We start from the raw sequence: 10,734 nt of genomic DNA, 5'->3' as shown, positions 1-10,734 counted from the left end.
TTCAGTTTGTGCCCATTGCCCCTTGTCCTGTCGCTGGGCACCACTGAGAAGAGTCTGACCCCACCCTCTTGACACCTGCACTTAAGGTATTTGTAAGTATTGATAAGATCCCCCCTCAGTGTTCTCTTCTCCAGACTAAACAGGCTCAGCTCTTTCAGCCTCTCCTCATAGGGGAGATGCTCCAGTCCTCTGATCATCTTTGTAGCCCTCTGCTGGACTCTCTCCAGTAGTTCCTGGTCTTTCTTGAACTGGGGAGCCGAGAACTGGACACAGTACTCCAGGTGTGGCCTTGCTAGGGCAGTGTAGATGGGGAGGATAACCTCTCTCAACCTGCTGTCCACACTCTTCCTAATGCACCCCAGCATACCATTGGCCTTCTTGGCCACAAGGCCACATGGCTGGCTCATGGTGAACTTGTCTACCAAAACTCCCAGGTCCTCTGCAGAGCTGCTTTCCAGCAGGTCAACCCGCAACCCGTTACTGGGGTGTGGGGTTATTCCTTCCTAGGGGGATCCCTGATCCCCCCTCCCCAGGGCTGTCTCCAGCATGAGCACAGCCGCAGGTCCCTGTGTCTGGGAGGTGGCAAATACGGGTTTAGAGTGCTTTGTTCTGGACGAAAGAATGATGCAGCTGTGTGACACAAAGTGCTTAAGGGGAATAACGTTTCTCGGCCAAATTGGAGAGGTGTGAAAAATTCAAGCTGATGTGTTGTGCTGCCCTGTGCCTACATGGCTTTTGACTCTTCTCCAGGCTTTTGCTCAGTCATCCCGTCTCTTTTCCCTTCTCAGTTCTCCAGGGCTATGGCCCCAGGTGCGGCTCCCTCTTTTAAGGAAGTTTGTGCTCATATACACTTTCTTTCGCTCAGATGCTCCCCTGACTTGGTCAGTTCTTTGCTGCCAGCTGTCTCGTGCCAGCCTCCTCCTCAGCCAGCAATTCTGCTGAGCAGAGTCCCAGCACCCAGCCAGCTTGCCTGCCACTCGGCCACCTTATACCCAAACTCTGGAAAAGTGTCTGCTCTGAGAAAGCAAATGCAGGCACAGGTGTGCAACCCACCTTTGCTGTTCAAGCTCTGAATGGAGTTTCATGCAGTGAAGTGGGATGGGGCAGGTCCTACCAGGAGGGGCATATAAAAGAAAAGCCTCTGTCCCCAAAAGCTGATGCACTGGACAGAGGGTGGATGAGAAAACAAACCCTGGTGTCAGCATCGGAGACAGGCAACTGAGACACAGAGGGCTCAACTGTCTTCCCTAGTCTCATGCAGGGAGTCCGTAGCAAATTTAAACACCAATGAAGGCTTCCTGTGTCTGGGCCCCAGCCACATAAGAGCAGCTTTTGGTGTGATGAATGAGGAGAAACCCCAATACGTGTGCCTTATCAGCTGGCTCTGGTCTGGGACAGGGTGGTGAGGCTCCGTCTGGCCCCGCACCGGATGTCCTGGAGGAGTGCGGGTGAGAGCTGGTATGGGCTGGGTGGGAGGCAGCAGGCACTGGGAGGGACGCATGTGACCGGTGACAAGCAGAGGAGCTACCCCCTTTTTGCTCACAAGCAATTTCAAGATTACTTTGAAGCGGTCTGCAAGATTTTTGAGCAGTTTTAGCCGGCTTTTAAGGAGAAACTTAGTGTCTGCCAGTGGAGACTCCGGAAATGAAATAACATGCCTGATGGCAAACCTCATGAGACAGATCCTCTGTGGGTGTAAATCAGCACAGTTCCCTTGGTCCCATTTAGAGCTACGCTGGCTTACAGCCCGTGCTCCCAGCTGTCCTCCCAGGGCGGTAAGAAGCAGTGGAACAAATTCAGGTGTAATTGCTTCTCACAGAAAAAACTCTAAGGAAAGGCAGCTCGCTTAGTGAGGATAAATTCGGTCTCATTGTTTTCTTTTCCTTGAAGGAAAGCAGAGTTATGATGCAAAGGCAGAAAGACAGGAATGCCATAAAACAAGCAAGTAAGGGTGGAAGGGTTAGCCATCTCATGGCCTTTTTTTCCTACATCCTCCTGCCACATAGCAGCTAGCAAAATGGACTTGAAGAAAAGCTGAGGGAATGGCTGCATGAACTGCCTTTTAAAGAGCCTGGGCTAGTTCTCCTCGCCATTAAGTTGTTTTCTTTCACCAGTGTCACTCCATTTCACTCCATTGATTTTCACTGCAGTAACACAGCTGTAAAACAAGCTTAATGTAGCAGAGAATCAGACCTTATGTATCTAAATTTGTTTTCAGAACCATGCTTTTCTTACAGGGAAAAAGAATCGCCCCAAGTTTAAAGGTGAGCTCCAAATCTTCACCGCGCCATGAAGATTTGCAGATATAAATCCCGTTTAGATGACTTTAAAGCACTGAAGTACTCCACAGCAGCAGGATTAACCTTGGGATGTTCACTTGCTGTCATACGATTAATGAGCCTTTCCCCATGCATAGCAGATATCTAAGCAATTTTTGGTGTATGAAAGTGGAGCAATTGTCCAGCTTTACGCAAATGAGGAGCTACTTCAGTGTTTGCCCTGTGAAGAGACTTCAGTTTCAATGGGCTTCAAGATTGCACTTTTGTGTTAAGTGGAACTGTGATCTTTTTCCAATGAGTGTTGCTATGCAGGGCCAATTTGTGACGTCCATTATTCTAAAATAAGTAACTTCTGCACAGCAGAAATATGCTCCACTTGCACTGCTAATCTGTCTCTCACACAAAAGCGTATTTGGAAGAAAAGTTATTTATTGCAAGTAATAAATGCAGGTTCTCAAAAGCATTTGTAACTTAGTTTCCAGAGTCAGAGCACTCCAGTTTGAAATAATTTCCTTTCAATTTTCTGTATTTCCATTCTCTTTCCTGGCTGTTTTAGACCATATATTGCATACTTAATTATTCTCCAAAGGAGAATCTCAGCCACTGAAAATGGAATATACTTATCAAAATTCTTCATGCAAGAATCTGTTCTTCAGGTATCAACTATTTCCTGGTTCTCTGTTAAATAAACATGTCATGTTGAAGTCTCCTGCCTCACCTGTGCAAATGGTTATAGATCTCATCTATATAGTTTATGAGTTCTTCTCAGTCATTGGTATAACAGTCCTTGAATGTCCTCTGGCGGAAAATGGAAACTATACTTAATGCTTACCAGTTTGTCTGAAATCACAGAGGAGAGCCAGGGTATGGTGGGATTTGAAACCAGCACATCTGTGTTTTTATACTGTATCTTTTCCTCTAGATAAGCTGCATCACTGTAAGAGCAGAGCAATTGAAATTCTTCCCAAAAGGACCCATAAACCTTGATTTCATTAGGAACCACATGAGTTACTAGCTATTGAGGACTCCACCTCCTTGAGGAGTTCATATGGGTTTTTTTTTGAGACTGTTCTCAGGAAGGTGAAATGCAAATATATCAATATTTTGAAGGGTTCATAGGGTTAGTTTGACATTTCTTTGTGGCTTTGGCCATCAGGTACTATGGGACCAGGAAGTGCAACTGAATAACTCCATGGCAGCAAAAAAATGAGTGGTTTGCTCTCCTGTTTTACTCCTGTGTGAGTCTGGATAAGGCATCCCAACCCTTTTCCCTCCCCCAACAGCAGCTGGCTGTGTCTGTGCAGCTGCACAGCTCTTGCAGCAGGACAAGGGCTGACTCCATCCTTCTTGTGCAAAGAGTTTTTATGCAGGATGAGGTACAGCTGCATGCCTCTCTTGTTTAATAATCATGAATGAATTTATAGCCATCCAAATAGGTATGTGAATAATTGGAAAAGTGGAAAAGAATGTTTATAGCAAATAATTCATCTGCTTAAAATCCCTACCTGTCTGGTATGTTAGACTTACCGATGCCCTTACAGAGTGGGAGGAACTGCAGGTGTTCCTGTCATCTCTCTGTCTTTGGAGGAAGGGAGAAGTTATGGTTCAAATTGGGGTTAAACCACTGTTCCAAGGTCACACAAAATCTCTGTGGCAGTACTGTAAATATCCACATTTCCCCCTCCTTTTCAAAATCCTTCCAGGATTTCTTCCTTTCTGGCAGACTGTGTTAGTCAAAAGAGGTTTCTTCTGTTTTCTGAAAGACCTTCTGCTTGACAGCTCTGTCCTCTGAGGAAACACATCTTCATAACAAGTCTGCCTTGAATCAGTTTTACTTGATTTTATTTTTTTCTCACAGCCCTCAGCAAAAATTGTACCCCAGTGTAACTAGTTTCCACGAACTTCCCTACAAAATACAGAGCACGTTGTGTTGGCTGATCCACATGGGAGTGGAAAATGAAAGACGCAGTTGCATCAGCCAGTCCCTCAGCAAGGTGTAAAGCCTGTGTGGGACCCGTGTTCAGCAACTGAGTTCACTGGGCGTAAGGACCCCACACATGCATCAGGCACCGGGCTATATGCAAGGAGCCATGCGTAGTGGATTGTAGCGTATGAGTTTGGATGTGCAGCCATTTTCGAGGCATCAGTGCATTGCTGTTTCAGCCCATTTTAACCGTGTGACACGTTGCAATGCTGGCAAGTGTTATCGCCAAGACCAGTTATAATTACATTGCCTAAGGAGGCTGTTAAGTTCCTCTGGAAGACAGAGCTTTCTGGGGATCTTTCCCTCCTCAGCAGTCAGGCTGCTCTAATAACTGTTTAAAGGGAGACTGCAAAAAGCTGTGAGCTGCTCTGTAAAGTCAAGGCTTGCTTCTCTTTCATTTCCCTCTTTGGGACATGTCTCCAATATGAAGCTGATACTTACGTGTATGTAATGCCTGTGCCCTGGGGGAGGCACTCCTAAGTGAGTCAGGACTTTGTCGTGTGCCCATTTAGCACACTGCAGCTGTGCCTGCTCAGTCCTGCCACCCTCAATTGCCATCTATGCCACTGGGAAGAGAGAAGAAAGCTCTTCCCCTGGTGCTGTCACAACTAACATGCTGGCCAGATTGGCTGCGTCCAGAAAGACAGGGGATGCCACCCCTCCCTAGGGCTTGTGCCATCTCCTGGGGTTCTGATTAGCACTCGTGCTGACATGAACACCTGGGAATGACAGAGAGGGCAAACCTCACTGGCGTAACTGAAAAAAAAAACACTTAGGCAACATACTGTGGTCACTGATTGTCCCAGGAGTGGTTTGAACCCAGTGAGAGGAGGCTCTGCCCTTCCCTGTGAATATCTGCAGAGCTGTTGAATTCTCTCACGCTTACGAAGTTTGTAGATAACTCACCAGAACTTTTTGGGGTTTGTTCTGGAGGCTGGCAATCCAACTACACTTCCAGAAAGCTTGAGCTCTTACTTTGGGGTTGAGCTAGCAAGTATAAATGAGGGTTCAAGTTAGTTTACTGATCCATAAAAGAGGTGCTTTATTTTTTACAGCTATATATGTGTGTTGTGTGTGCATGTGCACATATATATAAAGAAGAAATATGGGCCGTTCCCTTGGCCTCTTCCCACTTTCCATGAAGAGAAGTGTTCCCCTGCAAGCTGTAGCTGTAGTCTCCCAATCTGCCACCTGTCAAAGCAATTTGAGATTTACTAGTGACAACTGAGTGCTAATGTCTGCCATCCTTGCCCTGCAAATAGCCGATGCATTCCAAGTCCCACGGCCCTTGGCCCTTACGTCAGCTCTCCTCCCCAAGATTAGTTCAAACAGCCAGTCACCCAGTGGCCATTTGGAGTGATTCACTCTTAGAAGTACGTATCTTCGACACTCAGTGAAACTTCAGGGGGAAAATGAGTCATTTCACATTATAGAAAGTCATATCTTGCCCTTGGTATTTCTATGCATACATGAGTGATAATCATTTATTTTTAGACAAGTTTCTCCAATATTGATGCTGCTTCCTTTGATAAAGGTCATCTTGGGAGCCACATGCTAATATTCTGCTTATTGCACAAATGCTATAGGAGGTTATTTCTTTATTCATGCGTTTGCAGCAGTGCAGTCGAATGACAGGGAGCTATAGCAGTAGCTGATTGTTGGGAGTCAGCCTGCAGACAGGGTCCCTGTTGCTAGGCTTGGCTGTCTAATGCGTGTTCAATAATGCAGTGAAATCATGCCCTTTCTGACATTTCCTTGCTGTTTGAATCACTTGTGTCTGCCTCCTAGACCGTCCGGCAATGATGGGTTTTAGGACTCAGAAAATCCGGGCTTTTCAGGGGGAGCCATTAGACAAGGTATTTGTCACGGTGTCCTGGAGGAGATCTTGGCAGTGGCTAACGAAGACCAAGCAAACAGATCAAGCAAAGCCTCAGGCCTCGTTAGGTCTTGTCACCATCCCAACAAAACAAACCATTCAACATGGTGGTTGTGGGTGGATGTGGTTTTGGTCCAAGCATACCTTTGTGCCTGTGCCACCCACAGCAGATCTCTGTTGGGACCTGTGGCAGTTTTGAGACATGCCGACCCTGATGTTGCACCCAAATACTTCAGCTGCAGCACCCTCTGGATAACAGCTTCGCTTTTTTTTGTACAAAGCACAGCAGCACTCCTGCCTTGGGGTCATCTGGCCTCGCCTCGCCCAGTTTCACCCATGGCAGGTCCATCCCCTGCTGAGCCTGCATGAGGTGGGCAGCACGAGTCCCTCTGCAGTTTCTGAGGGTCTCTGGCTCTCGAGCAAGCACAAACCTCTGCTGTCTTCTTGAGACTTCTGTGGAGAAAGGCAGGGAATACCATCTGGCCATGAGAGGCATTTCAGGGCCCTGCCTGGAGGGAAGTGGGATAACTTTCTACCGCACTTAAATGCCTTTTAAAAAGGCAAAACTCTCCTGAGTTTTATATACATATGTGTGTTAATGTATGTTTATATTATAGATAACGTGCAAATTGATATTTAGAAATCCAGATGTATAACTATGTGTCCCAGAGGGGAAATCTGCAAATTGCTGAGATTTTGGTTGCGGCTTCCTCGAACTGAAGATGAATTGGATGTAATTCCTTACCGAAGCGGCTTTTGGCCCAGTCATTAGCAATCCAAAATAACAGCAACCTTTACGTCAGAGCCTCTGTGTGGCTCAATAGCCAGACGCTGAACGCCTGGGGGTGTTCAGTGCCCCCCGTGCCCAGCCAGCCCCTCAGCATTCTCTCTGGAGGGGTCAGTCCCGCGGTGACAGGACCCCGTTTCACAGCCTGCGGAGGGGAACATGTTCTCACAGTGGCAAAGCTCGGCCCCAGGTTTTGGGTTGCATCTCTTGCAGAGGACACGTGTGTCATCCCTGGGCACGAAGGGAGGGAGCAGGAGAGGAAGCCAAGCAGTGCAGATAGCGTGTGCCATTCCCGTCTCCTCCTGGGGCAGTGTGGTTGGTTGAGGTGTCTCCTGTGCCAGGTTTGGCCCGTGCCTTTCTCATTTGAGCCTCCTGCCTTGAAGCATACATTTTGGGGGAAAATCCCAAGTTCCTTTGCCCTTCTGTACCGACATGTTTTTCACTCCCTGCTCCTCTCCTGCCTCTCCTCTGGCCTCCAAGGCCAGAGTTCATCCCTGCTCTGGAGCTGCTCTCTGGGTCTTGTTCCCCAGGACGGGCATCCAAGAGGCAGTTCCCGATGCGCCCAACAAAACCTGGTCCAAACTGTGACTCTCCCTGCTTCCCATCCTCCAACAGTTAAATGTAATTTTGGATATAAACTATCCAAATTAAAGAGATGTCTGAGATATTTTACTACCATGCTGTCTCCTGAGTTAAATAAACACTATAAATCCTGGAGCCAGATTCAGCTCTGACTGAACTTTCACATCAAGCTTTAGTTTGATGTTGAAATAAGGTGACATACTGATTTCAAGAGTACTGACTTATCCCCTATTGGTGTTTATGTAAAGAGAGTTCAGTTCATGGACTTCTCCCTGCATCGTGGAAATACTGCAAAATGTTACTCAAAGTGTTGTTTTCCTGCTCTGTCTTGCGCTATTCACCAAACGTTCAGAGGGAAAACGGGTCTCAGGCAGCATCTGTATAGGAACTGTTTGAGCACAGATGTTATATCATTTTGGCTCAGGGTGACAGAACATAATTATCAGAAAACATTTCTAAGTAACAGGTTCATTGTCTGCTCTATTTAAAATAATTTCTGGCAAATGATCCTATCACAGGCAAAAGACCAGCCATCTTCTTGTGGCAGAATAGATCTGTGTAATGAATATGTGTGGTAAGGATATAGGCCCTGAGTGAGAATCAAGTCTGAAAGATGTCTGATGACTCACAATGAAGCTTTCTTGCTACCTTACAGAGAACAGAAGGAAACTCCAGGGAAAAGACAGATGGAAGATGTATGGCCTAAATGTGACGTTTGACTGATTGACCATTTTTACTGCAACAGCAAAACATATTCTCAGCTGGCTTAGCAGAGGAAGTAAGGCAAGTACTTTGCATGCCTCCATTAGGACATATTTATGTTTTATGTGACTGGATGACATAAAACAGTGGTTCTCATCCCTTTCTGTAGCTATGAAAGCTGGCTGTGTTCATGGTTCACTAGGCCTGCTGAAGTCAACACATCAGTGAGGATCTTTGTTGTTCAGCAACCATGGCCATAGAAATTACTAAAACTGACAGAGCAGTGTAGTGCTTCTTGGTATTTTCACTGCCTGCAGTCCAGCTGCAGAGCACACTCTCCCAATCTGCTTCTCCTGTATTTTGACAGAGACAAAAGCTTTTCAAATCTTTTAAATGATTGGGTTCATAGTCTTCAATGTTTTCAGATCCTTTGTGATCACCTTGCTTGACCTGTGTGTGATGGAGGACTTTTTGAATTTTATCCTTCAGTTCCTAAAATCAAGCACAACAGCTTTTGGTTGAACAGTGTCTGTTACGAAAGTTTTGCCAGTCTAGATGTAAAGGCATCAAGTAATGGGGATTGCACAGTGCCCCTTGGTAGTAAGTCCCTTGATTGATTGCTCTCAGTAGCATAAGGCTTTCCTGAATTCAGTTTCCAGCTGTTCATCTTGCCACTCCCTCACCTGCTTTGTTAAAGAACCATCTCCACTTTATAGTGCTTCCTTCTTAAGGCAGGGCCTGGACACTTTCCTTTGGTGGGCTGAATAAAGATCCTGACTGAGCTCTTAATCGATGACAGCCTTTGACAGGGACCTATTCCCATTGCAACTTGACAGATCAGGGGGTGCATCTGCAAACTGGAATTACGCCTAAGGCCCCATGGCCATGCGTAGGCTTGTGCTCTTAGGGCTGGCCCCTGTGAGATGCTTACCATGTCTGTGTGGTGCTGAACATATTCACCTCCCATGAAAATATTTGCTAGTGGAGGACATTCAGCATCTCTCAGGCAACCTAGGCACCTTGGATGATCAACTTGGTTAAATGGAGTTTGCTGACACCTGGACTTCCCTGTCGCTGCCAAGCAGCCACACTAGGGGTTGCCTCTTGGCTAGCCAGCAGCCTGTTTGAAGGTAGTTAGGGAATCCTGGGCATATTGCAGATGATTTGTTTGGGCTGTTGTAACGGAGTTATTTGAGGGAAATGGAAGAAGGGAAAGAGAACTGTCTGTACTTAGAAATTATTCGCGTTATTTATTTATTTCTGGTTTGTTGGTTGGTTTGTTGTTTTGGTTTTGTTTTTTTTTTTTTCTTAAAGCAACCCCTGACAGTCTCTTATTTGCAAAGAAACATGATGTACTTATCAACAGTAGAAACATAAAACTGTTTGTTGAGCTGTGGCATTTTTAGCTTCTGCTCCCTTGCGCTGCTGATGAGACATTGAGAAATACTTGTTTAGTGGCCTTAGAGTTGTGTAAATCATTTTAGTCAACAAACTTGGCTGCTCTTTCAAGTTAATGTGCCCTTAAAATGTAACAACATTAGACTATTTGTTTTTGCAATGTTAATGTAAGTACTTTTGCTTATAAACAAGAAACATCTATAAAAAGGACTCTGCAAAGCGACAGTCAGTCCAGAGTGTGCAATAGTGCTCCTTGAACAGTGCCAGCCCTTTCCAGGGAGTGAGCTAAATCACCGTCCTGCTGAAGCCTGTGGAAGTGTTTCCATTCACTTCAACTTAATCAAGATTTGGCACAGTAAGAAAACAAGCTCTGGGTGTTAACATACTCTACCTCTCCCAGATGCACAGATGTGCATTTTGGCCCTCTGACAGTGTACGTTTTATAGTTAGGCACTGGTTTGTTAATGTAAATCTCAAAGGATTCCTTGAGTCCATCAACAGAAAACGAAGATGCAAGCCCTAAAGCTCTCCCATTAGGTCAGAATCTCCTTTTCCCCATCAATGACGGTTGCCTATGCCATGGAAGTATGTTGGCAGCTTTTCTGCTGTACAGATTATATCCTGTATTTTGCAGCTTAAACTTTTTTTCCTATTAAAGCCCTGATGGGAGTATTCAGTTGTGCAAAGTCATTAGAAGTCAGTGGCAAGGATTCTTATTGACTTCAGTGGAATTTGGATGAAGGCCATATAATTAAGCCACAGAAAAGACTGTTTTGCTGTAGTATCTTTTCCTGGTTTAATGGTGTTACCCAGATAGGATCATGTCATCTCCATCCTATATGGCTAATAAAAATGGCACCAAAATCTACTGAATAGCCAGCAAGTTGCTGAAAGTTTGTCACTGTTATTAGATGAATTATTTGTTGGTACTTGAACCTATTTATTTCCTCCTTTTTTTTTTTGTTGGCAAAACGTCCTATAACTTTTCCTTTTACTTGGGTGATTGAGTTTTCCCAGCTGGTGTCCTGGCCATGTGGACTGTATTCATATACCTCTGAAAGAATGAGCTGGAAGAGGAGCGTGTCCTGTTCCCTGTCCCTCTTCTACCTCTGTTTTGTACATTGGA

This window comes from Nyctibius grandis, chromosome 2 (assembly GCF_013368605.1).
Source record: "Nyctibius grandis isolate bNycGra1 chromosome 2, bNycGra1.pri, whole genome shotgun sequence".
In the NCBI taxonomy this organism is placed as follows: Eukaryota; Metazoa; Chordata; class Aves; order Nyctibiiformes; family Nyctibiidae; genus Nyctibius; species Nyctibius grandis.
The sequence above is the reverse complement of the archived record's forward strand: the minus strand, read 5'-3'. Positions refer to the sequence as shown.